At 46.2% G+C, this 14921-nt stretch overlaps 2 non-coding genes across 2 annotated transcripts; both read right to left on the bottom strand.

The window, feature by feature from the left end:
* Positions 1-3920: 3920 nt before the first annotated feature.
* On the bottom strand, positions 3921-3993 carry TRNAV-CAC (transfer RNA valine (anticodon CAC)). Its single transcript has one exon. It is a non-coding gene; the product is annotated as a tRNA-Val (tRNA).
* Positions 3994-10756: 6763 nt separating this feature from the next.
* TRNAI-AAU (transfer RNA isoleucine (anticodon AAU)) lies at positions 10757-10830 on the bottom strand. Its single transcript has one exon. It is a non-coding gene; the product is annotated as a tRNA-Ile (tRNA).
* Positions 10831-14921: the final 4091 nt, after the last annotated feature.

Below are 14921 nucleotides of genomic sequence, written 5' to 3'. Positions count from 1 at the left end.
CTGGGGTGGGAGGCGCTTCGCTGGCCCCGGGGAGAAACGCCAAGTGGGGGCCTGGGGCGGACACCCGCGGGGCCGGAAGGACGCCGGAAGCCTCGGTCCCTGCCAGGGCGCCCCGCCCCGCCCCCGCCCATTCCCGGGCAGTTGGATTTGGGGGCAGGAAGGACAGGATGGGGGATAATTCAGGAGAGACGGGGAGGGCGGCAGCCTTCCCTCGGGGTGGGTGTTAGCGATGGCCAAGGCCAGCAGGATTTCCTGAGCTAAGGCAGTTCTCTATCCACGGAAGTGGCTGTCAGCAAACCCCTGGTGCGAAGACAGAGTTAGTTAAGGAATCTGAGGTTTGTCAGGGGGTGATGGGTCTAGTGCCGAGTTCCATCCCCCTCTCCTGACAGGCTTTTGCCGCCAGCGCTTCTCTCAATACATCCACGCCATGAAGGTCCCAACCCAGTAAAAGGGCTGTGAGTTTAAATCAAGACATCTGGGTAGAAAACTTTTGTTTCATTACCTTCATGACTCTGAGCACTCAATAACATCTCAGAATCTCGTTTCAAGTCCACAAAATTGAATATTACATTTGGTGCAAAACAAACTCGTCGAGTTTCCCTTACTGGCGGCGCTGTAGCAGGTGGGGAGCTGCTCAGCCCACACACGCGATTTCCAGCCTTTACAGCGCTTCCACGCCAGTGTGGGAGAAAGTGTATGAAACAAGTAAGCAAGTGCAATAATGTGTTAAGAGATTGCGTGCAGTGGAGCAAAGTAAGGTAGGAAGGTGAGATTGGAATAGGGAATGAAGGTGAGGTGAATATCACGGACCTGGTGGAATTTGATCTAAGACTTGAAGAAGGGGAAAGACTTTACGTAAGGTCACTGTTAGAGAGAACAGAATATGTCGCTGCAAAGGCTCTAGGGGGCTGTGGTTTATGGTTTCAAGGAAGAGCAAGACGTGATGGTAACTGCAGCAGGGTAGGAACAGGGTAGGTAGGTAGATGAGGTAGATCTTGTGCGCCCCTGGGGTGTTTGCTGTTGTTGTTGTTTAGAAGTACAGAGTGCTGAGTTCAGGACCTCCTAGCTGGGAAGCAGGTGCTCAACTGCCGAGCTACATCTGCTCCCCAACGAGAGTTAGGTTTTCCTTTGTTTTGTTTGTTCATACCAGGGACCAAGACTGGCACCTTGTACGTGGGAAGCAGGCTCTCAGCCCCCTGAGCTCCATCCTCTCCCCAGGGTATTTGCTTTTCCTCTGAGAGCAGCAAGTGGGCATTGTTTGGTTCTCAGCCAGGGAATGGCTCCAAATGTTTTCAGGTGAAAATGGATCCTTTTGGCTGCTCTGTGGAGAATATAGTAGAGGGGATTTGATGGAAAGAGGAAGGTGATGACGATATTTTTAAAATATTTCATACCAGAAATGGTGTGGCTTGGACCAGAGGGGTAGAATTTGAGGTGGTGAGAAGTGGCAAGAGTCTGGTGATATTTTATAGAAACAACACACATGTTCCACATGAGGAATAGGAGATAGACGGAATCAAAGAAGTCTCCAATCTTTGGGCCCACTAGTCTGAATCATGGCATTGGATTTACTTGAGGAGGGAAAGATAACGAGGGAATGTGTGTGTGAGTGCATTCGGTCTATGTCCTTGGAGATGTCACTCATCAGCATATGTAACTGGAGATGTAACAGGCAATTGGCTATGCAAATTTGGGGTTGAAAAAATGGTTCAGAATGGAGATATAACCAGTGAGTCGAATAGACATGATATCACACACACACACACACACACACACACACACATTGCAGTTCCTCACCCAAGACTGGACCTCAGTTTCTCTTGTGTAGTGGGAATCACCTCGCCAGTTAGAGACGGGGAAATAGCAGGTTTTTCCCATGCTTGTAACCTGACAAGGCAGTCAAATGCTTACATTTGCCCAAGGGGCTGCCTGGTGCTCTGCCTGGAGTTCTCAGCTTGTGAGCGAAGGTTATCCCTGCTACCCAGCCCCGCCCTCCACCTCCACCAAACCTGGGCGTCAGCCCTGCTTGCACCTCCAGGGTCGCCGGGAACCTTCCGCATCGGGGAAGCCGAACACGTTTCCAAGATTCCTGAGGATTTCTGAGAAAGAAACCCACTTCTAACCCGACCATGTTAGCTCAAAACTTATTTTTCTTTTTCTCTCTCTCTGTCTTGCTTTCCTCCTTCCCTCCTGCCTTCCTTGAGTCCTTCCTTCCCCTCCTTCCTGCTTCCCATGGATGTGGTCCTGGGCTCAGTCCTTGGTACCTCCTTTTAAAAAGAGATTTTATACATATAATGCTAATTTATTTTTTAGTATTCCGTAAACTTAGAGAGATTGCACCTATGCCAAATAAAATTTGGACTAATACACTTTTTCTTTTTGTAATTTGGTAATGGGATTAATTACCTTTAAGGCTGTTAAAATGTTTATATTGGGGAAATACAGGATCAGCTGTGATTCTTAATTCCCTGGCCTAGTAGATAAGCATTTTAAGCTAAACTTACTCTCTTCTATGCTGTCACACCTAGCCCTTTCCCACTCTTCCTCTTTTTCCTTATCTGAGGAGGACTCTATAGGGGCCCATGTCTTAGGGTCCCACCCAGGGGTGGGTCCTCCAGACTGAGGCAGCTGCTGCCCCCGCCCAAGCATATTTTCAAGCCAGGGCTTCTAACTGATCATTACCTGGGCACAAGCGATGGATAAAGAACCTTCACTTCTGCTGTGCCAGGTGCACGCCCCTTTCTAACTTGAACTCTTCTTCCACGCGGTGCACCTCTGCCACTTGTTCTGCCTCACGAGCCACCTGCCAGGCTCCTACCAGCAGCCGAGCTCTAGGAGCTGCTGTTTGGTGGTCTCCGATTTTTCCTTAGAGCAGCCGCTGTGCTCCCTGCTGTAGGACAAGCAGAATTCCTGCTGGAGTTTCCCGGACGTCCCCACGCGCTCCCCGCGTCCCCGCTCGTCCAGGAAGGCCGCGACCCCCTCCACGTGGGCGGTATGGGCGCCCCCGGATCTCCCCGGGACTCTCCTTTCCTGAGCTGGCGCCTGCGGCTCTGGCGCCCTGCGCTCCTGGCTGGGGGCCGCCTGTTGTCCCTCCCCAGCTCCCGAAGGGCAGGGTCGGGGTCGCCGCAAGACCAGAGGAGCTCTCGGTACCGCGTCAGAAACACGCTCTACTTGCTGCGCCTTCCAGACAGGAGCGGGTCCCCGCAGGCGGCGGCTCAGAGAGTGAGGACAGCGCTCGGCCAAGGGGCGGGGAACGAGGGCAACAGCAAGGGGCTCGGACAAAGACCCTTCCTAACAGGGTTTTTCTAGGATCCCCTGAAGCCCGTAAATGGGGTGTGGTGAGGTGACTGTAGGAAGCGTACAGCCCGGACTAAAAGGCAGTTTACAAGCTACCTGTCCGCGGTTCCCTGAGGGAGGTCTGCGACGTTTTACCTCCTGTCCTGGGGAGGCAGGCGGCTGCGGGCTGCGGGGTGAGTGTCCCTTAGGAGGGGGAGCCAGACCTGAGACCCCCTGGACCCACGGAAGGAAGGGAGGGAGGGAAGGAGGGAGAGAGGGAGGGAGGGAGCGAGTGAGGAAGGTTGGAATGTAGGTGAGGGGTAGGTAAGAAAGGAGAGGAAAAGAAAGAAAGGAAATAAACTTCGAGAATATTCTGGTCTTTCTGGGATAGGATTTCCTGCTTAGAAATCCTTAGAAATCTTGGAAAGCTGTTCCGCTTCCCGGAAGCTGCGGGCAGCCAGGCGGCCTTTTGCAGGCAGGGCCGTTAGGAACAGGCGTGGCGCAGGGGAGGGCGGCGCTCTGTTTAGCCTGGATCCCCTGTTGCTTGGAAGGTGAGTTCCAGAGAAAGCATCCAGGTGAAGCCTTGGGGAAAGGTAAACATTTGCATATTCTTGCGAAGGAAAGAGCTTTGCAAAACAGTTTTATGTTTCTGCCCGGTTTCGAACCGGGGACCTTTCGCGTGTGAGGCGAATGTGATAACCACTACACTACGGAAACCTTCGCGCTATGACTTTTTTCTTTTCTGAATCATGGAATGAAAAGTCATTTCCAGGTGACACTGTATCTAATGTTTTTGATCTATTTCTTCCTTCAGTACTTTTCATCGCACGGTGCGTTGATTCCCCTCACACTTTACAGTTATTGAAACTGCCAATATGGAAATACCGTGACTCGTAAAAAGCACAGCTCCTGAACAGAGTCCTATTGTTTCCGCAGACGCCAGGCTCCGGCATCTAAGGCTCCCAGGGGATCTGGTTTCCAGGAACTCTTCCGTGTCACCAAAGGCCGGGGCTCTGCACGAAGAGCTTTGGTTTCCACCTGTCGTCCTGACCACACAGTGTGAGCGCAGAGACCCCCACGCCCCCTTCATTCTGCGCTGGGTGCTGGGCTGCGCAGGTGCTGGGCGCGGCGGGCTGCGCGCTGACTGCCGCGTTCCCTTCCCGCCCTCGTCCGGGTCTGGAAGGCGCTAACAACGAGATGCTGCTTGTGCCTCAAATCCCTCGTGTGGAATTCCTGACAGCGCAGCGCGACCCCGGCGTCTCTTAACACAGAGCAAAGTCGAGAACACCCGCTCTTAGAAAGGAGGACTTGGGCCAGTCGGCATCTTACAGAAAACAGGGAAGGAAAGCCGTACTTCGCAACTGGTAAGATCTTAACACTTTTTTTCTGAAAACAAGTCAGCAGCCTAACTGGGTATTAAATTTCTTTCTTTCTTTCTTTCTTTCTTTCTTTCTTTCTTTCTTTCTTTCTTTCTTTCTTTCTTTCTTTCTTTCTTTCTTTCTTTCTTTCTTTCTTTCTTTCTTTCTTTCTTTCCTTTTCATTCTTTCTTTTCTTTTTTTCTTTTCTTTCTTTCCTCCTATAATTTGATTAGCAGTTAAAGTTAAATAAATTAGGTCCCTTACACACCTAATCTGCTTATCCCATATTAGCCCAAGTCCATGTGCCTGTGGATTATATCAATTTTAAAAGAGATATGATTAAGGGCCTTATCTTTTCTCAACTTTTCATCCTGAACACTTAGGACCTAGCAAGTGATGGACATAATTTAAAAGCCTAATTGTGAATGGTTGAGGCACAGTTAAAAAAATATTAATATCCACTGTTTTATACCATGTTCTTTGAAATAGAAGTGAACATGTGTATTACATGGCTGAAGGAGTCTGAAAAAGAAACGGCAGTATCTGTTATTAGTAAATTCTCTTTCTCCAAAGAAAGCAGTTATGTTTGATAAATTATGTAAATAAAAGTTATTTTATAACAAAAAGAAAAAAAGGGGGAAACAAAGAAACAGATGACCATATTTTGGAGGCAAAGAGTGATTCCTAGGACGCCACCACCAGAACGCTACAGCTTCAGAGAAGGCAGGGCAGACAATACCTGCTTTTGGACTGCTACCCTCCAGACTGTGAGCCAGTAAGTTCCTAATTAAGGCAAAAATATATATAAAGAAATTACTGGGTAGCCCACAATTTGTTTGATCTGGAGATAGGCTCTGAAGCACTAAATATCCTGAAGTTCTCAAGGGCTAGCAAGGGACATGTACACTGATTATTACACGAAAATTGCACATAAAGGTTAATTATATTTTAAATTGTCAAAGGAAGTCGCAAAGATAAGTAATCATGGCATTTTCACAGGGGAACAGAGAAGGTGCAGCTCTCCACTCCTAATGAGCAGGGAAGGCTTTCAGAAGAAGTGCTACCTGATCTGACACTTCATATGAGGAAAGAATCCATTTGGTTGGACAGAGGAAGAGAGGAGAATCTTGTGTCAGGGGGATCACCAGAGAGGGAGACAGGGTTGGGAGAAACACCAAAGAGTTTAAGGCAGATTTGAGGCCCGGAGTGGGGAGACATGAGGAAAAATGAAAAATATGGGTCAGATCAGGAAGAGGGTGGAGGATTGATCTTCCACTTACGTATTCTGAGGTTTCAAATTTTAATTAATTAATTTAGAAGGTGAACAGAATGTTCAAATTTGAGTAACCTTAATTACCTGAACCATGTTTCCTTGTGGATAAAAGATATGGGATTTCAAGAAACTTGAAACTTTCGGTCTGGGACCTCCAGGTAGAAAGCTGCCAGAACTTGCCCTCCAACTATGGGGAAACGTAATGAGAGGGGTGGGAGGGAATGTTTGGCAGACATAAATGACATTTTCCATCTCAAACTAAAGAGCTCTTTAGGGGCTGTGTGAATAAATTTATGGTGCCAAGAATGGAGAGTAAGGAACAGAAAGAGGCTGAGTGGTACTTTGATTCGGACCAGTTTTAATGTGGAAATGTAGGGCCAGGCTGAAAATCAAACATCACTACTAGATATGGCCAGTTACAGATAAGCCGTGAGCACTGCCAAGGACATTATTCCATGTGGAATACTGTAGAGTAGAAGGATTCCCAATCACGGAACTCAAGACAACTTTTCCACGAAAGGCCCAACTGGGATTCAAACCCAGAACCTCTTACCTAAACCAGGCATTGACGTAGGTCAACAAAGCCACGAAACCAAGTTCCAGGTCCTTCGTGTGGGGAAAAAGGAAGTAAAGGGGACTACTCATAAGCTGGATGAGAGATTGCATAAAATATAAATGCATTTATTTAGAGCCAAGTGTGTGCTAGAAGTGGCAATGGAACCTCAGAGGCAAGCTTTTTGAGCTTTGTACTTATTGCTGTATCCTCAGAGCCTTGCAAACTGTCTGAGACATAATAACCCCTCTGTAAATGTTTGGAAAAAGTAAATATACAGAGGCTAGACAAGAGCATTCCAGCCTGGTAGAAATAGAGAGTTCACTTGCATATGTGAAGACATTTATTCCTGTGACAGCAGGTGAAACTACTGCCCTTTGAGATTTTTAACGTTGTGTGCACAAGATGGGGAAAAGTTAATCTATCTCCAATTACACATCCTCTTGGAACCATGGTACTGTGGGTGGTTATGCCTATGAGTGTCTGTAATAGTATTTCTCTTCTCCTTCTCTTTTTACGCTGCACATTCGTGTACAGCCATGCATTAACTTGGTGCTATGGTGTAGTGGTTATCATACCTGCTTTGTACCCAGGACAGTCTGTGTACGATTCCCAGTGGAACCATGTCATTTCTTACTTTGCTGTAAGAGAAGAAGCTCATGAGTGCCACCTTTAGACCTCCAGGTGAAAGAAATATAAGACCAATTGGGTGCTTCTTCAGGGTCACGTTATGGACACACCACTCAACTCAACTGTTACTTCAGATTGCATGGGATGGTGTCTTGGTGTCTTGTTTTCTAATATCATCCAGAGGTCATGATGGCACAGATGAAAACCAGTACAAACAGGTCCCAGCAACAACAAACAGGATCATTTCAAAATAATGAACAGCCCGGGAACAAGAATAAAAGAGTCTCATTATTTAAATTACATAGTAGTTATAATTTAATGGATTTATAGTTACAGAAAAGCCATCTACTTTATGTAGATGAGCTAATTTCAGGGGCCATTACCAGAAGACACATGGAAACCTTTGGGGAACATAACAATGTTCCCTCTTTGTTGTGATAGTGATTAAGTGAGTGCATAAATTTGTCATAACTCGTCCCTTTGTGCATAAATGGATGCATTTTACTGCTTTGTGTATCATACAGAATAAAGAAGATTTAAAAATTAAAAAGGCATCCGAATCGTGAAGCCAATGTTCCTGTCTACCAGGGGAGAAGTCCTTCCACCACTTAGAGGACGGCTGAGCTGGGCTGCCGCCAGGAGCAGGAGTCCACACACTCCCGCCCGCTGCGTGGAGCCGCGGAATTGCGGTGGCCACGCAGGACGCAGCGCACACTAGCACTGCCGGGAACAAGGCTTTACTCGGAGAGGAGAGTCAGCAAGGTCGGCCTCGGCAGTGGGCGAGTGGGCGTCGGTCTCCGTGGCCAGGGGCCCCTCCCAACATTCGGCACAGAACGATACTCTGTGCTCCCCCCTCTTGCATCACGATGGGGGAGACCCAGTACCCTTCCCCATGGGATATAGATCTTGGCTGAGCACGTGCCACTGACCCACATGCTTGAGCAAGACATAGAAGGTCACCGAGTACCCGGAATGGGGAATATTACCCCAATAAGTAAGAAGAATCTAGACCAGGCCGCAGGCCTGATGTGCGGCCTCCGCGTAAGGGAAGTTCTGGGCCCAGGGCTCTGACTGGAGAAGGCTGACTCCGGGATGGCTGCTTCTCCATGAAGAATCTTGCAGACGCTGCACACACAACACATCTACAGCAACTGCCAGACGCAAAATAACAACTGATGATTGCATTTTAAAGAGTGGGGAATATTGATAAATATTCATTAATAATTTCCTAATTATTACCTGATTTTTAAATAATCACCTAAGCTCTTTAGATCCCCATCTCAGGGCTCGCTTCTCAGCTCCTGGCTTTATGCCAAAAGTGCATTGTCCCCCTTTATAGCAGAACCTTAAGAAAGTCATCACACATTCCCTCTTTCAATAATGCCAGAGATTTGGCCATTCAGGCTCAACTCCTGCGGAATATACCAACTCACTGGAAAATAAGCTCTGTCATAAAATGTAAGAAACGTTTCACAACATACAGGGCATTGCTAGCGGGGTGAAGTTTGGGAGTCCTTTATGATGTTACACATGTTTGTCTTGTGAGTTCACAACTTTTACTATGTACTTGTTGGTTATGCATATTCACGTATGAATGATACACATCCATGAAAATTTTTAAATAAAAAATTCACACTTTAGATTTAGCTTAACTTTTTTCTTATCTGTTATTAAATTCTTTTTTATTATTCATGTTTAAGGTCAATGCTAACACTTGATGGGTTCTCAATAACTCCTAAGCAGAATTACTTCTAAGTTATTTAACAGTATTGGTAACTAGCAAAAAACTTTCTGGCCTGCTCAGAAGTATACACATAAACTTAGATACACATAAAATTGTTCATGCACACTTACACTCACATAAAATATCAGTGATGTAGTAAACATTAAGTGACTTCAATTACAGTGCACCTTGTTATAGCCAAACTCCAGTATAATATTCCTTTAGCAAATAAAATAGTATTCTGTGCCAGTTTTGAAAATGTCTATGAATGGTTTTAACATTGAAATGGAATTGATTCAATTAAAAATATTTCTAACTACAAATGGATTTTTATTACATTTTTTCATTGTTTCTCCAATACTTTTCCATCTCCAAGGCAAGTAAAGGAAAGAAATGTGAAAACTCTTCTTTGAAATGATTGAAATCCTTCCAATTGAATGAAGCATGAACAGGGAGTTTCTTGGTCAACAAAGAGACAAAGAAGCTGATCGACTCAGCCTTTCCCACAGCCGATCTCATGCTCCGTTTTCTCCATGTTATCCTGTTCTTTCTGATGTCTCACCAGACTTAGCAGTTAAATGCAACACATTTGTACCTTCCTACAATAATAGTTAGCCCTCCATTTGCTGTGTTGGATGTTCCACTATTCATGACAATGGCCCTAAAAACCAAAATTAAATTTAAGAAAATGTCTTTCTTCCACTCACAAATAAAACTTGAAGATTTTTCTCATTTTTATGAGCCAATTGCTGTATGTAAATGCCTCTTTTGTCTTTCTTCTTTCATATGATGCTCGCAGGCTACAGCATATGCATATATACAACTATCTTGTCTCATAATATTGGCAATAAAATCCAAATTCTTAATGCTTAAGGGACTCTTTGTACTGCTCTATTCAGCTATTATAGCATTACGTATAACTCCAGGGCCTGAAGGGCAAAATCCGGCTTGATGTGCAGACAAATCCAGCCTGACCATTGATCAGCTGGCTTTAAGGAGAGGGGCAATCATTTTTAATGAAGGGCTAATCAACTTACCTTTGCTTTTTTCCTCCTCATCCACCTGCCAACTTTTCTCTACCCACTGTATTAATAAAGCATAGTTGAGATTACAATTGAGAGTAAAAATGGAAAAAAAGAGAAAGCTCCCTAAATATCTATAAAATGGAGATTCCATATTGTGTTGTTAACTGATGAAAGCAAGTTGCAGACGATGTGAGAATACGTTGTCTTTTAAGAAGAGATGGGAAAACAATAATTCATAAAAATATGTGCTTGTATTAAGAAAACCGGGAGGGGCCTACGAGCAGGTGAGCACAGCGTTTCCCTCGGCAAGGTCTTGGGCGTGATTACTGGACGGATGAGGCGTAAGGAGAGGAGACCTCACTCTACCTGGTCATACTTTTCTGCGTTGAAACCTGTGAACGCAGTTCCAACCCCAAAATTATACCTTAAACCTTCTCCAAACAGCGAGGCTTCCATCTATTGAATCAGTGCTCAGAATGTTCGAACGAGGCCCTTTGTTTCCCTCCTATTTTGTCGATGTTAATAAAAATTGTTGTCGCCTGTAACTTTGAAAATCTGGTTTCATTTTCCTGGAACTGGTGAAGAACGAGTGAGGAAGTGGTAAGAAGTGCGGAGAGTTTTACAATTTTCTTTTCAGATAGAAAGAAGAGACAGTTCCATTTTCTCTATCTGAATTAATTTCCTTCCCAATGGGAGAAAAACAAGCGAATCCTTTTCCCCCTTCGTTTCCACGCACGTGAAAATCAGAAGAAAAACCTATGCCTTGGGCGAGGCGCACCACGGATGTCTGCTGAGACGACTCAGTTGCAATCCATCAGTTCTCAGCGAGATCTGGTTCTTAGGGGACAAGGAACGTGAAACTCAGCGTGGACCTCGAGGTTGAGGTTATCGAAAAGCATAAAAAAGCAGGGGGTTACGTGGCCGGTACGGGGCTCGAACCCGCGACCTTGGCGTTATTAGCACCACGCTCTAACCAACTGTGCTAACCGGCCACGAGAGAAAACTAGCCCCACTCCCCACCCCCCACCCCCCTTATTATTCAAGTGGCAATGATAAACTAAGAGCTGTGTGTCCTTAATACAAACCTGGAAATCTCGGAAAACTTCCTATTTTCTCCTGCCCTAAAATATCCACTCAATATCCTTAAAAAAACTAGCCATCCCATAGGTATACTTTTTTTTAAAATGAAACCTGGATCACACAAAATGTTACATTAAAAATGAGAGAGAAAAAAAATACGAGAGGTTCCCATATACCTCACTCCCCACTCCTCCCACAGCGACAACTTCTTTCATCAGTGAGGTACATTCACTGCATTTGAGAACCTTTTGGAGCACTGCTACCCAGCATGAATTATACTTTATGTTGTAGTTTACACTCTCCCAGTCCATTCAGTGGGTTCTGGCAGGACTCTAGCAATGGGAGAAATTCTATCGTTAATTAGGGACAGTGGCTACAGGAGTTGCTGAAGGCAGGGAGAGTGGAAAGAGGTGTGATACTGGGGCATTTTTGGGGACTTGGAGTTGTCCCTTTGATAATGCAGGGACAGATGCAGGGTATATAACTTAAAAAAAGAAAGAAAGAAAGAAACATAAAACATCACAGAGCTAAGAGCTCTAGAGAGTGGAACTCCCTAGAAGAACAGCAGGTGCACTTCGGCCCAGCGGGGCGACCTCGGTCTGTAGAGAGGAAGGAAGCAGCTTCGCGGAGCTGGGCTCGCTGGAAACGCAAATGCCTCACAGCGCCGCGCGGGCCTCGGACGCCCCCCTTGGGTGACTCGCGCCACGTCGTGGACAAGGAGCTCAGCTGCCCTGCACGAAGCTGCTCGTCCTCCTGGGGAAATGCCATCGACAATCAAACTGTATCGTCTCTTCCAGGTTCTCTGCAAAAAAAAAAATCATTATCAATAACAAAAACAAACCCAAAGGACCATGCAAACAGGAAGAAACAGACGTGCACACCGCCACGTATTTCCTACTTTCACATCGACGGGAAAAGGAAAAGGAAAAAGGAAAAAGGAAAAGCTCCATCTGGCTCTCGGGTTCTCAGGTTCTCAGAATGTTAAGCCTTTATGATCCAGCAATTCTACTTCTAGCTACATGCCCAAGAGAAATGAAAACATATGCTGACCCCAAAAGCTCTTAAATGTTTATAGCTGCATTGTTCTTTTTGTTTTTTTTAATCAATTTTATTGATACATATTAATAAAACATAGACTCCATCCAAAGTAAACAGTCAATGGCATTGGTATAACCACATTTGTGCATTCATCATTTCAATCATTATCAGAGCATTTGCATTATTCCAATAATAATAATAAAAAAACAAAAATCAGACAAACTATTAAAGAAAGAACCTTTCTCATTTTTCAGTCTCTCTGGGCTTTCCCTGCCATACATAGTTGCTAAATTAAAAAGTCTGATGGAAATATGAGGAGCAAACAGACTGCCAAATTTCCTAGATACTTCACAAGTTGATAAAAGAGCAGCACATACACACAAATGTAAAACTATTACGGGAAGCACAAACTTTTCATAACATAAAAAATTTACGCTTCTTCAAACTGAGAAATTGTAAGTGAATGTGAATGCTACAAACTAATCCCAGGCCATGCTGCCTTGTTCCCAGGATCCTATTAATCCTTTGGACGAGGTTCTTTTGTTTCCCTTTAAGACTTGGTTGCCCAGTCACTCCACATTTGAGACACGATTTCCTGTGTGAAGAGCACATGGACAGCCTCATTTCCCTGGAGATGACTCTGCGGGAGCCCCTTGATCTCCCGTGCTCCCCAAGGATCGGGCCATTCAGGAGCTGTCCTGTCTTTTTGACTCGGGGTCCGAAGCGACCTCAAAGCATTTTAGTGTGAATTGCGGGCATCAGAGGCGGCCTCTTTCCAGATTTTGTCACAGCTGATCATTGGAATTGTCCAATGGGCCCTCTGGGAAGGCTGCTGGGAGCACTGCTGTGGGCTGCGGTCAGCCTTTCAGGCGCCACACGGGTCCTCCCCTGCGCCACACGAGGACGCACGTGGAAAACCAGCAGGCACGTTCCACGGCAGCAGGCGGAGGCTCCTCTCAGACCCTGGCTGAGCGTCGCTCATCCAGCGTCCCTGACCCTTCCTTCCTCCTTCCCAAAGAAAACTGGCCACAGCCTGTACCCGCTCCTCGGTGTCGCTGGCCGACGTGCCTGCTACAGAGCCTGGGCAGTTTCTAGAGCTCAGTCCTCTGGGTCCCCGCTACTTTTCTGGGGATCATTTTCTGGCACCTGTGAGATGGTGATCCAGAACCTTCTTTCTTCACACATAGGCTGGATGGAGGGACTTCCTGACGTCTGCCTTACCAGGGGCTCCCCGTCTCAGTTGTCCAGGTCTACCATCACAGAGCGGCACCCACTGGGTGGCTTGAAACCAGAGAAGTCCATGGAGTCATTTCTGGAGGCTGAAGTCTGGAATCCGGTGCTGGCAGCCATGCTGGAGGCTCCGCCGTGGCCCTCCCAGCCGCTGGTGGCTCAGGTGCTCCGTGGTTTGCGACAGGCAAACTCCACCTCGGGCTCTGCCATCGTGGGGAGATGTTTCCCTGCCTCTGTGCCACGTGTCTAAGTTTCCTCCTCTATAGGGACAAGAGTTGTATTGAATACAGGTCCACCCTAATGCAGTATGACATCTTAGCTAAGTACATCTGCAAAGGCCCCATTTCCAAGGTGACATGAATTTGGGGGTCAAGTTCCGCAACATAGTTGGAAAGGAATCCTTCCCACATGCAGTGCATTTGCTCAGTGTGCCTCATTGACATCAGGATCGTTAATTTTAATAGAGAAATGTAAAACTTGGTACTTTCAAACCTGGATGACAAAGTGTGTTCTCTATGAAAACTAAGGAGCACTCTCTTACAGTTGTTTCTGTAGTGCAGTGGTTATCACAGTCGTCCAAGAACCGGAAAGGTCCCCAGTTCAACACTGGGCAGAAACAAAATAAGGTCTTTCTTTTCCTTCAGGAAGGCTAAGTAGTCAAGGAGTATCAAAGCCCACACCACTCACCGAAGACCCACTTAACAGGAAAGTCCCTCCTTTATATTTCTAACCCAGGATTCAGTAAGATGGTGAATCAATTCAAAAACGTGAAAACAGAACAAATTCAGTGTACTCACTTTGATGTCTCCTGGGCCTCAATACTACCTTGTCTTTAGTATTTGAGCCAAAAAAAAAAAAAAAAGAACTACTTGAGTTGGGAATGTTAAGTTGCTTTGCAAATGAAACTCTTCATCAGTTTTATCAGGCTACTGGCATGAGCAAAATGTTCCTGAGTCAATGTTTTGCCTATAAAAAGTTCAATTCTACCAGAGAAAAGGAATCCTTGAGGGTCCCTTGCCCTTTGGCCTCACCGAGGAGCATCTGGTTCTCAAAATCCCCAGCTTACGAAAGAGGAGAGGGGGTGAGTCACACGTGGTGGAAGGACCTCAGTGTGTCCTGATGGGAGCTGTAACATCCAGCTCTTCGCTTTGGATGCGACTCTTGGTGAACATGGACGGCTGATGCCCTACACCCCCATTCTGTTTTATCTCAAAATCATAACTGGGGGGATCCTTCCAATGGGCAGACCTTTGGAAGGTAGACATGGCCATCATGTACAGTGTCTACTGTAAAGGACAGTAGACATCCTTTGTGAGGATGTCAGAATAGATATGAACCCATGGGCAGTGATTAATTGCCTTGCATTGTTGGTCAATGGCCTGGAAGGAAAAGCCTGGGAAGCAAATGTGACATGGGAGGGATCACAAATTGTGAAGGTCTCTGTGTCACGTGCTATGCCATCCAGGATCCATCCACCACAGAAGTGTTCACCAAGGAAGCATCAGAATGACTCTGCCCATTTTTGTCAGTCGGGCTTAGTCATCAGCCACTCCAGTGCTGGCACAGCAGCTGTTGGCAGGGTGCGGGCCATGCATGGGCCCAGGGGCATGGCTCCCATTCACCAGCTGTTATCTAGCTACTGTCACTGCCAAACATCAGACCTGCCAAATGTACAGACCCATGGCAAGTCCTTGATATGGCACCTTCCAGAGAAGGCTAAGCACTTTTCCCTCTT

This window comes from Dasypus novemcinctus, chromosome 22 (genome assembly GCF_030445035.2).
Source record: "Dasypus novemcinctus isolate mDasNov1 chromosome 22, mDasNov1.1.hap2, whole genome shotgun sequence".
Taxonomy (NCBI): Eukaryota; Metazoa; Chordata; class Mammalia; order Cingulata; family Dasypodidae; genus Dasypus; species Dasypus novemcinctus.
The sequence above is the reverse complement of the archived record's forward strand: the minus strand, read 5'-3'. Positions and strand labels throughout refer to the sequence as shown.